Below are 12,621 nucleotides of genomic sequence, written 5' to 3'. Positions count from 1 at the left end.
TATATGCTAAACAAGGGATGGATTATTCGTGAGTTTTCCAAGAAAGGAGTAGGCAATTCCCAGAACCGAGGGTTCCCCCACTTTCAGACCATATAGGGTAACTTTCTGACATTGCCATGGCTTTTGTAAACTGTCGTGACACTGGTGGGAGTGTTTCTTAGCATGCTAATGCATTACGATTAGCATGTCAGAAGCAGCATGGATGACCAGAGGTCACTTTTGTTGCCCTCTTGGTTTTGGTGAGATTTGGTTGGCTTCTTTACCACAGCATATTTTATCAGCAGAGTCTTTCTAACCTGTATTTTGTGCCAATTTCCTATCTCATCCTGTGACTAGAACACCTAACCACTTGGGGATGCAGCCTAGTAGGTATCAGCCTTTTTTTCACTCAGCCCCTATTCGAGATGGAGTCGCTCTGGTTCAAATGCCTCTGACAATAGTAGTGGGGAGGGGAGTAATAAAGGAGGAATGGTTAAGACTTGTAAAATTGAGCATCTGATCTCACTTAACAACTACAGAGCATGCAAGTACATTGTCCTAGACTCACCCTGATTTCTGATGATCTCAGGATGAGGGGTCAGGTTACCCTATCACTGAAACCTTTTCCATTCTTGAAGAACCTAGTTTTAGAACACGTGGTTATACTCATCTCTTAGAGGTGGTTTTTGTACAGTCAGACTTAGTAGAAGTAGGAATAGCCTATATTACATTTCAAGATTTCTTGGAGCTAGGATTTTATGATTCTTTGGAGATTCATAATTTTCAGTATCAATGACATTTCCTAGTATTAAGCTGGATTTTTCTAATTTACTGCACCCCACTAAATGGTCCCCTAGTGGTCTGAAAAATGAATGTGTGCACCCAACCGTAAACGCTATATTTAGTGCACTTGTCACCATTCCTCTTTTTGCATATTTTAATCCAGAATTATCTCTTTTTAGCAGGAAAAAAAACTTTGTATAAAAGCAGTATCAATTGAGTCCTGAATTCACCATGTACTAGCTATACAAGGTCAGGGCTCAGTTTCCTCATTATAAAATAGGGAGAAATTATATATACTTCCTAAGGTGCTAAATGAATTAACGTAAATAAACATCCTAACAAAATACCTGAAACAAAGCATGTGAATTTGTATAAACTAATATTGTGTATCTATCCATATAGTATATTGTGTGTGTGTTTATGTATAGATACATGTACACACTTTATATATACATACATATATAGTATAGACACCATATATACACTATATATACACACTATAGGGTGTATTAGTTTTGTCTGTATATCAGCATATCCCTGATTTGAGATTGAGTATACTTACACATACTGTATGAATAACACACAGATTTATATATATACATATAGAAATGTATACACACGTACATATATATATAAATCTGCATATATACTTTATATTATATGTACTCTAATAGGTATTATTTACATATTATCTCTACATCTGCTAAAGTTCAATTCTGAACTAACTTTAAAATTGGTGCCCCTGTTCTATATTTTGTTTTCATTTTTCCTCACCTGGGATAATATATGGGAAAAAAATCATAATTACGTTGCACCAACCTACTATAATAGCTCCCTAATTGATTTTCTCCTTTAATTTATGATCTACACTGCAAGTGCAGTGTAAAAATGCCATCGCCCTATTTCAGCATCTTTGATCTCCGTCCCAGAAGCCTATAATGATCAATTGAACTTGCTTAGTATGACCCTCAGAGCCACTAGGGTCTTGCCCAACTTAAATTTTAAACTCATATACTGAAGCATCCCATATCTCCATTCATTCATACCATCTCCTGTAGTTACCTTTCACAACGTCTAGCTATTGGACATTTCTTAAATAGCTGCTTAGATGTACCACTGGTACTTTTACTTCCTGTCTATAAGAAAGACACTTTTCAACTATTTTCCATATCATAAACTTTAAGTCATTCTTTAAGTTTAGATAAAATATTTTCTTCCTAAAACTCCTAGGTAGACATTCTCTTCCAGGTTTTCAGAGTGGTATCAATACTGCCTGTGTAATGTTTATCTAATTATATAACAATTAGTTGTTTATGGGTGCACAGCTCTTGACGGTTGTGAAAACAGATGTCGTCTCTCTCATTAAATGGTACCAGGATCTGTCCTGTGTCAAAGATGCCGGTCTCTCCTTTGTATTAATTTACTTTTCTGTCTGTTAATCCATCTCCCATTTTGAGTGTTTCCAAGACACAGCACTTATTTATTTGTTTGTTTGTTTATACATTTATCAATAAGTTCAGGGTTTGACATAGAAGAGTCACACTCTTAATATTTGATATTTTACATTTTTATCTACAAAAAACAAATATTTAGCACATCCCTGATTTGAGCTAGTTAGAACATCCATTTCAGTTGGTTTAGTGTAAAAATGAAAAGGAAGGAGGAAATAACTTCTCCTAAACTCTGCCTTATAGGAGGCCAAACAAGTTACTTAGGAATTTTTAATTTATTTACACACTCATTGTCTTACATTTTTAGCGAGTGCTTGTCAATTATTCATGAATATCTGCCTATATACTTCCAAATATTTGATAAGACATATTCAGCTTGACTGACAAGGTTACCGTTTTGTGCCCTTGTCATTTTCAGCTTATCAACATCTGTCATACATTTTGAGTGGTAAGGAGATGGAGTCAGTAATACATACCTCTGCCTTTATTTCTAAGTTTAGACCTTTCAAACTCTTGAATTGTGCCTGACTTATTTTCTGTGTCATTCCATACGTTATACATGTTCCAAGCACTTACTTCATTTTTTGTTGTTGTCTCAGACACTTACTAATATTGTCATTCAGAGACAGTGAATTATAGTACTGAAGTACTCCTTGTATTATTTCAACTTGTACCATGTATAGAACTGAAAGGGGAATAGACTATACTAGCCACTATCCACTAACTAATAGAGAAGGAAGAGAGTGGCAATTAGGGACAGAAATAATGACATTAGAACACTAGCCTGAAATTAGTGAATCTCATTTTCATTTTCAATCCCTAAATATGTTATGAGGGAAGCCCCAAATATTGTCCATCTATTTTCATAGGAGGTTAGAATAATGAAGAATATATTTTAATTTATATAAAAACATATTTTATATTTATCAAAGCAAGGAAACAGTAACTGTTTTTCAAAAATTGTATAAGCTCTTTTTTCTTTTCTTCTTTCATTCTTTAATTTCTTCTTTCTTCCATTCTTTTTTCCTCTTTACTTCTTTCTAGTTCATTCTAATATTTTAATTTTATTCCTTTTTTCTTGTATTGTTTTATTGATATAGTAGTACATATTTTAGGATACTTGTGACATTTTGATACATGTATGTAATGCATAATAATTAAATCTGGATAATTGGGATATCCCTCACACGAAACATGTATCTTTTCTTTGTGTTGGGAACATTACAATTCATCTCTCCTAGATATTTTGAAATATACAATAAATTATTTTTAACTATAATTTCCCTACTGTACTGTCAAATACTGGAACTTATTTCTTCTATCTAACTGTATTTTTTGTACATAATACCCAATCTTTCTTCCTTCTCCCTCCTGCCTCCTTCTTCGATTTCTATATCAAATATTTGATATTTTTTGTGTGAAAAATACCATACTATGACTTGTAGAAAATATGGATTTAAATAAAATTAACCAGCTGATATGGTTTGGCTGTGTCCCCACCGGAATCTCATCTTGAATTGTTGTTCCCATAATCCCCACGTGTCATGGGAGGGACTTTGCCGAAGGTGATTAGATTATGGGAGTGGTTCCCTTGTGCTGTTCTCATGATAGTGAGTGAGTTCTCATGAGTTCTGCTAGTTTTATAAGGGTCTTTTCCCCCTTTTGCTCAGCACTTCTCCTTCCTTTCACCATGTGAAGAAGGACGTGTTTGTTTCCCCTTCTGCCATAATTGTTAAGTTTCCTGAGGTCTCCCCAGCCATGCTGAACTGTGAGTCAGTTAACCTCTTTTTTTTTTTTTTTTGTAAATTACGTGGTCTCAGATATGTCTTTATTAGCAGCATGAGAAGAAATGAATACACCAAAGAACCAAAAAACTTTGTTTTTTAAAAATAGCTATCTAGTACACAGGCATATGAGGCTATAGGGGTAGCGGGTGTTTTCCTTAGGAAGAAGAGAAAGGCAGAATACAGAAATACATCTATGATGGTAATCATAACAAATAATGATTAACAGAGCCCTACCAGTTAAGAAAAATTTATTAGAACCATAAAAATGGAGACAAACTAAGACTGCCACAGCCTTAGAAAAAGGAAAAATTAAATTTATTCAAGGATAATATAAATTATTTCAGTAAAGGTGTAACCGTTGAGTTTGGTATTAATGGATGGATCATTTAGTACTGGTAGAGATAGTGTAGATAAAAACCTGGTTTCCCACCAGATGGTACGTGCTTACCACTTGGAAACATTTTAAATAAAGATTTAAAGACTTCTGAGTCAGAATCTTGGTGTGGTTCATTAATGAAGAGCTTTGAGAGAGGCCAAGGATTTTTCATTTTTACAAATGACCTCAATAAAGTGGATAATCTACAAGTTAGTGGTGCTTGTCACCCCTGGATTATAACAACTTGACACAAGGCTCAAAAAGGTCTGGAATCTGGAATCATTAAGTAACTGGAACTGAAGGCACATAGGTGCATATAAAGAAGAAATGGTTGATAAATGTGGAAGGTAAATGGTTGTTAGAGAATGAGCCTGTTGAACGCAAGTCCAGTACTTCTGGTATTTAACAAATTTTTTTTTGAGACACAAATTGCTATTCTGGTTTTTAGGGATCCAGAAATGATCAAAGTAGATATTTGTTCTTGTGGTGCTTACATGCTAGTTAGGACAGACAAACAAGAAGCAAATACAAGAAAAAAAAAAAAAGCAGGATTATCTCAGACACTGTGTGCTGTTCTTACAGGACCAACAGGTTCCTATGTCCGCTGTCCAGTAGCAGACCAATACACTGAGACAGTAGGATTTGAAGCAGAGAAAGTGTTTAGTGATATCAGAGCAGCCAAGTAACAATATGGGAGAGACCCGCAAATGCATCTTCCTGAAGAGTTCTGGGTTGTGGGCTTTTAAAGGGGTCATGGAAGGTGAAGGACTAGACAATTGGTTTACAGATTGGTCAGGGTTAGGGAGATGAGATCATCAGGATGTGAAAACTGTATTCTTTGGTGAGTCCTTCAGAACAGCAGCCATCAGTAGTTTCACTGGCATGCATGACCTGCAAAATCTCAAATGGAAAACTTAAACATTTCAAAATGTTTAAGTTGTTATCTATAGAGCAGCTAAAGGGAGCTCTGATGATGCAACAGGTCTGTGTCATTCAGGGGCAAAAAACTCTGAAAAAGCAGGTTAGAGAGCAAGCTGACCTAATGATTATTGCTGAATTCCCTGCAAGCTTGGTTTATTTTCATTTCTCCCCCATCTCTTCTTCCCTGTTAATTACGTAAAATTTATAGGGATGGTTTCACTATAAAGGAAGGTTGACTGAGGGAAGGGGTAATGAGAAATAATGTTTAGAGGGGATTTAACAAGAAAAGGGGGCCATCCATAAAAAAGATGGGGTAAAGAACATTCCAAGGAGGGAAATGGCACAGGCAAAGGACTTGAAGCCCAAACATGCTTGATATGTTTGTAGAACAGTAAGTATCAAATCAGTTGGTAATGGACCACTATGTACTGCTTTCATGTGGGAAGGGGGTTGATATTATTGTATCTAGCAGTATTAATTTGGGGCAATATAAAAATTGTGGAGTGTAGGGAGGGTATTAGAAAAGCCTAGCTGAAATTTATTTGTAGTAGCCAATCTAAGAGGTAATCAAATCTTTCCCTAAGCCAATCTCAGAATGGCCAAGAAATGACCAGCCATGCTGAGAGATATTTTGGAGATGAAACTATCAGATTGGGTAGCTGCTTAATTGTGAGCTACCAAGGTAAAGAGAAAAGTCAAAACTGAATTCAAAATTTTAAATTTGTATGATGCTACTTGACAGCATTGTCATGTGCAAAAATAAGGATGTTTGCATCAGAGGGCGTCTAAAAATTGTGTTCTGATTATGTTAACTTTAATCCTTTTTGAGAATGAGAATGATGCTTTCTATGGCTTATATGGGGTATTTTAAGTTTGCTTTAGTTAAGAGAAGGTACTTGATATATGCATTACTAGACAAGCATTATTCAGTTTGTTAGGCTTTTTTTGTTTTTTTTTTTTTTAAATTTGACCTAAATATAGTACTGGATTGGAGGGATTGAAGCCATATATTCTTAACGTGGTTCTAGCCCTAACTGTGTAATCTTGAGTCAGTCGTTTTTCAGATATTCAATTTCCTCACTTAAAAGGAGGAATTAAAAAATGTTTTGGGTTATTCCAGCTCTAAAAAATTTATGATTTTACTACTCTTTTGCTAGTTTGCTTAACCTATGGAAAACATTTTTGAAAATGCTCTTTGCTTAAGTATAAATTAGTTGCATTTTAAAAAATGTATTTATACTCTATCTTTAATGACTAAATACTCTCAACAGTGTCCAAAGACCCAGCGCTAAAAATTAGAATTAATGACCAGGAGAGAGGTATTCAGGTGGTTATTCATAGCCATTTTATACATTTTAAAAATATTTTGATTAATATAGTGTAAGCTTTCATCATGGGCAATCAGCAGTAAAGCTGAGATGTACAGTCAAGATCAGTCTTTTATCTAAATGCTTCCCGGGCTCTCTACATCATTCTTTATATATTTAAGCCAATACTAATTTCCTCTGGTTATAGTTTTCTTGCATGTATTATTATTTTGAAATGATATTATGTTTAATATTGATACACTCATGAAAAATTTTGGAAGAAACTGTTAAATAACAGCTAAGATCAAGACAGAATATCAAAAACACTTTTACTTGCTTCTAAATTGTAAGACTTCAGTTAACAAACAATGGATTATGCTGACAAAAAGAATAACTTTTGTAAATTAAAGTTAAGGCTAATTCTAAACTCTGCCAAATACCTTGGGCAAACTATTTGTCTGAGAGGAGTACACTCTCTTTAAAGGTAAAACAAAGATAATTGTACCTGTCCCCTACCAACTGCACAGTAAAACTAAGAGAATTAGTGAGTGATTTAATCTAGTGCTTTGAATGTGAATTTACATGACATAAGTAAATAAAAAGTGCCATCATTTTATTGGAGCCTGTGGCATATATCTTAACTTCTCTTACCTTTGCTTCCTCATCTGCAAAATGGGAAGGCTAATAACCCTCTGGCTTACCTAATTAATCTTGATGTGAATTAATTAGTAAATGACTTTATATAGCCTGATGTAGGGAAAATTTTATTATTGACTGATTCACAAGATATTACAGTTTTGTACATAAATGCTCAATTTCATTTTGTAAAGTAGATTTACTTTGACAGCTATGACTATTCTGCTTCGAACTCAGCAACTGAATCTCTATTTGTTGAACAAATCAATTTTTTTTTGTTGAAAGATAGGGTCTTGCTCTGTCACTCAGGCTAGAGTGCAGTGGCACAGTCATAGCTCACTGCAGCCTTGAACTCCTGGATTCAAGCAGTCCTTCCACCTCAGTCTCGTAAGTAGTTAGGACTACAGGCATGTGCCACCATGTCTTCCCACAAAAAAAAAAAAAAAAAAAATTAAAAAATGTAGAGATGAATTCTTGTTGTGTTGCTCGAAATCCTGGCCTCCATCAGTCCTCCCACTTTGGCCTCTCAAAGTGCTGGGATTACAGGCATGTGCCACTGCACCTGGCCCAAATCAAATTCTTAACAAAATTCCTGAAAATGTCCCTTGGTTTATTCTATATGAAAAAAAATTCCTCCATTATTTTTAATTTACCTTTCAAAAAGAAAAGTGCAAGTTAAACATGATTTCTCTGAAGTGTATCTTATTAGTATAATTTTTCTTACATAATTTTTGCTTCTTTCTCCAATTTAGAAGTTGCATAACTAAATTATATTTTCTAAAACACTCATTCATGTTTATAGCTATGAATCTGAACCAGAGTAGTAACAATAAAAATAAATGTGTAGAAGTTGTATATATTTATCATAAGTTGTTATTACATAAACACTATATTGTAATTTCAATTGTGAAACCTATCAAACAAGAGTACAGAACAAATCGTCCATCATGTACCCAGATGTAGTAGATGTTTACATTTTGCCATGGTAAAATAATATTTTTTGTTTTCTTTCTCAAATATGTCATCTTTAAATGAAAAGTTCATTCGCACATTAAAATGACACAAGTAAAATTTCTCTCCCTTTTTCCAAATTTTATTTTAAGATAACCAGATGTATGCATTCCTGAAAATGTAATTTCTAAGTAATACTATTGTTTAGTACTTAGGATCCCGTGCTTTCTTTTCCTGAGACTATAAGCCTACAGGAATGTGAATTTACATGAAAATCACTGGTATCCTCTCCAGGAACAACAAAAAAAAAATACAATTGGATTAATCTTGAATATCATTGCTTTTTTTCCTCTATAAATGAAACAGTCCATATTTATTTTCTTTCTTTCAAAATATTATTGAATCTATAAAAATCAGTTAAATTTCAAGAGTGGATATGATGTTCTGAAACTCGTTTTGGCCTAAGCGTGAAATTGGTGGGGGTTTGTTTGTTTTGGTTTTGGTTTTTTAGGGCTAGACTTACCTAGGATGAAATTTGATTCTGCAGGTGTCCTGTTGTGTTTCTACAGTAACAATTAAACAATTCCACATCAACCTAATTACATTACATTGGCTACACAGACAGAAGTGGAGTTTTTTGTTTTTTTGATTTTTGTTTTTCAGAGTCTTAACTGGCTCAGTAATGAGACAAACTCACTAGGCAAGGAGGCCTTAATGCTGAATATGTTCTTCAGCTATTCTTAAGATAGTTTTTAGCTGATGCTAAAAGAGTGTTTACCTGGGGTACAGAACCATAGCTCCAGTTTTCTCTTTGCTGTACATTCAATAATGCTCATCAAGAGAACTTTTCTTGGATTCAGTTAGACATATTCAAAACCAGGTAAGGAATAGTCCCTAAGATACCCAAAACATATCTAAGTTAAGTGCACTTACTTGTGATTTTTTTTTTTTTTTAAGACAGAGTCTTGCTCTGTTTCCCAGGCTGGAGTGCAGTGGCATGATGTCGGCTCACTGCAACCTCCAGCTCCCAGGTTCAAGCGATCCTCCTGCTTCAGCCCTCCTAGTAGCTGGGGTTACAGGCACGTGCCATTATGCCTGGCTAATTTTTGTATTTTTAGTAGAGATGGGGTTTTGTTATGTTAGCCGGGCTGGTCTCAAACTCCTGACCTCAGGTGAACCACCCGCCTCAGCCTCCCAAAATGCTGGAATTACAGGTGTGAGACACCGTGGCCAGCCCACTTTTAAATTTTATATTTTTCTATAGGAGTAACATGAGTAATAGTAGTATATATAAAAAAAAGAACAAGTCTATCTTGTTGCCTATATCAGAGATATACTCCTTCTTAATAGTCAACACATAATTATTAAAGGAAATATTTTACTCAATGTTCAGGTTGCTTTTTGATTCCAAGGATGAGCCAGCCTATTGAGCCATTGATACTTTCATGTAGGTGAAGAATTTCTTCTCAGGTCAGGATACGAATGGTTCTGGATATAAGAACCAGAACACAACTTAAAATGTGTGCATGTAGAGGTGTGCTTCTGTGTGTGTGCATGCCTATATATGCACACAGGGGTGCGGGGTTATAAAATCTGTGGAATTGTTGAACAATGAAGACTTGAAAGCAAAGAAATGAGGATTTTCCCATGAGCCTCCTCCCCAAAGTATCTAAGTAACATGATGTGTACCATCTCTCAGTTCAAAATGTCTAAGAAATAATCTGATTAGATTAGCCCAGACAGCTAGCTGCTCCTGATTTAATCAGTTCTCGGTTGAGCAATAGCAATAGCAAAAGCTTTGCAGACTCTTCAAAAAAATATTTTATATGGTACAGAACAAAAACACTTGAATTTGGAGTGGGAGGATGGCTATTACCAATGTGAGAAAAGAGATTTCAAATGTTTACTTAATATCAACTTGCCTATATGAGGGGATTTTTTTTTTCATTTCCCAAATAAAAGTTTGACTATTTGCCAAAGTTTATTTAAAATGTTCAGTTAAGATCTGCAGAAATCCAGCTCAGTGTTAAATAGCCAAAGTGAAATGGTCTTCAGAATATCAGGTTCAGTTACTTTGACTTTGTCAATCAACACAAAATTAGATCAACTGTGCACAACTTCATCAAAACCACAGCAACTGAAAATAAACTCCACTTGGTTTATAGTACTATGAGGACGTATTTAGATATAGAACTAATGCTCTATCTTGTTACTAATGTGAACTTCAACAGAACAATACTATATTTTTAATGGTAAGTACAGATCCTGTTTTCAAAATAGCATTGCTCTTCTTTGTTATTTTCAGAAGCATCTTTTCATTAAAAGCATATACATCAGAATCAGGATTCATCTTCTCTTAAAGCAATGCTCCAATTCATCTCTCTCATGTTTGCCTCTGGATGCCTGTTGCACCTAATGTTTATTCCATCTGGAATAAGAATTGTCCTGTAATGTTTCTTAACACCTTGCAGCATTTCTCCTGCAGGTTTGAAACTAGTTTCTGCTGGAATTTTTATTCTGTGTATCTAATGCCAACTTCTATCTCCTTCCAGAAAGTCTTCATAATGTTTTGCAGTGGGCTTTCTAGTTTTCTAGTGTCATTAAGATTCTCTCTCTCTCTCTCTCTCTCTCTCTCTCTCTCTCTCTCTGTGTGTGTGTGTGTGTGTGTGTGTACATTAGGGGGGTTCTTATTCTCTAATACAAACACACACACACACACACACACACACACACACACCCGACTTATGTGAGTTCCCCCAGAGATTTGGAATGGATGGAAGCAATAGAGTACATTGATTGGCTTTGCTTGTACTTACATTTAGCCAATGTATCAGTTATCTATTCCCATAATAATGTGGCATAGCAAACAACCACAAATTTCAGTGGCATATGGCAATAAATGTTCTTTTCTGCATGAGTCCGTGGGTCAGTTAGCTGGTTTTCCTGACAAAGGCTTGGCTTAACTGATCTCAGCTGGGCTTCTTCATGGGTCTTTGGTAAACTAGTGAGTCAACTGGGTGCTGTCTGGTCTAGAAGGGCGTTACCTGTGTCACTGCACTCTCCTCCATAAGTCTGTTACATTATTGTGATTGTGACAGACTAGCCCAGACACACTCTCAGGGAGATCACATGGCGGGAAAAGAGATGAAAATATGCATGCACTATTTCAAACCTCTATTTGAGTTAACTTAGACCTTGCATTTACCAGCAATAACACTAGAAAGTATTCAGGGATTTTTGAGAAATGCAGATAATCGGAGGATCAGTTTAAGCAAACTTAATAAGCAAGAAAGAAGCTATTACCTTATGTGCAAAAAATATAACCATAGGCACCTAATACATAATTAAGTGCACCTAATACACTTGTTTGATCCAGGTTCCATTATTATAAATATTGATCTTCATTATAAAGGCCTAAGAAAAATATGTAGAGGGTCCAAAGACTTAGCTAGAAAAGCTCAACTAAAGGGCTTTAATTTATTAAATGAGAAAAATAATATCCCTAAGAGTAACTTTTTTATTAAATGAATTATGGTATATGCATTCTGAAAGACCCTTAAGGACTAAAAATATTCCACTGTGATTCTTGCAAGACCTTATTCCCCAGCTGTTCTTTTGTACTCCTTTTTTAAACCCAAAATGACCAGTCAGTGGCTGGTACACTGTGACCACAGTCTTACTGCCCCAACACCCTGTTCCAAGATTGGTGCAACTTTGACTGACCTTGGACAATGTTCTATAAAATCTTTAAGTTTCTGATTTCCTCGAAAACATATTTTTCTGCTGTTTTCAAATAGACACACCTTAATAAAGGTGTAAACTAATGTCCTTGGCTGTTTATCCTATATGGAAGAACATATATCTATTTGAAATGCTGTTATAGAAGGTTGATAATAGAACCAAGCATGTTTAAAAGACATTACATGAGACACAATGATTACAAACAGACAAAGTATATATACAAAATAAAATGTATAAAATATAATCTCATTTTAATTTTTTTTTTTTTTTTGAGACGGAGTCTCACTCTGTTGCCCAGGCTGGAGTGCAGTGGTGCAATCTTGGCTCACTGCAAGCTCCACCTCCCGAGTTCACGCCATTCTCCTGCCTCAGCCTCCCAAGTAGCTGGGACTACAGGCGCTGGCTACAAAGCCCGGCTAATTTTTTGTTTTTTTAGTAGAGATGGGGTTTCACTGTGCTAGCCAGGATGGTCTCGATCTCCTGACCTCGTGATCCACCCACCTCGGCCTCCCAAAGTGCTGGGATTACAGGCGTGAGCCACCGCACCCAGCCTTAAAATTTTTTAAATAAATTTTTAAATACACAAAAATATATATTTACATATGTGTACGTAAGTATGTGATAAGACACCTATAAAACCACACATCAAAAAAGTAACAGGAATTGTCTTTAGCTGGTAACAGGTAATT

This window comes from Gorilla gorilla, chromosome 7 (assembly GCF_029281585.2).
Source record: "Gorilla gorilla gorilla isolate KB3781 chromosome 7, NHGRI_mGorGor1-v2.1_pri, whole genome shotgun sequence".
In the NCBI taxonomy this organism is placed as follows: Eukaryota; Metazoa; Chordata; class Mammalia; order Primates; family Hominidae; genus Gorilla; species Gorilla gorilla.
Note: the sequence above shows the minus strand (reverse complement) of the source record.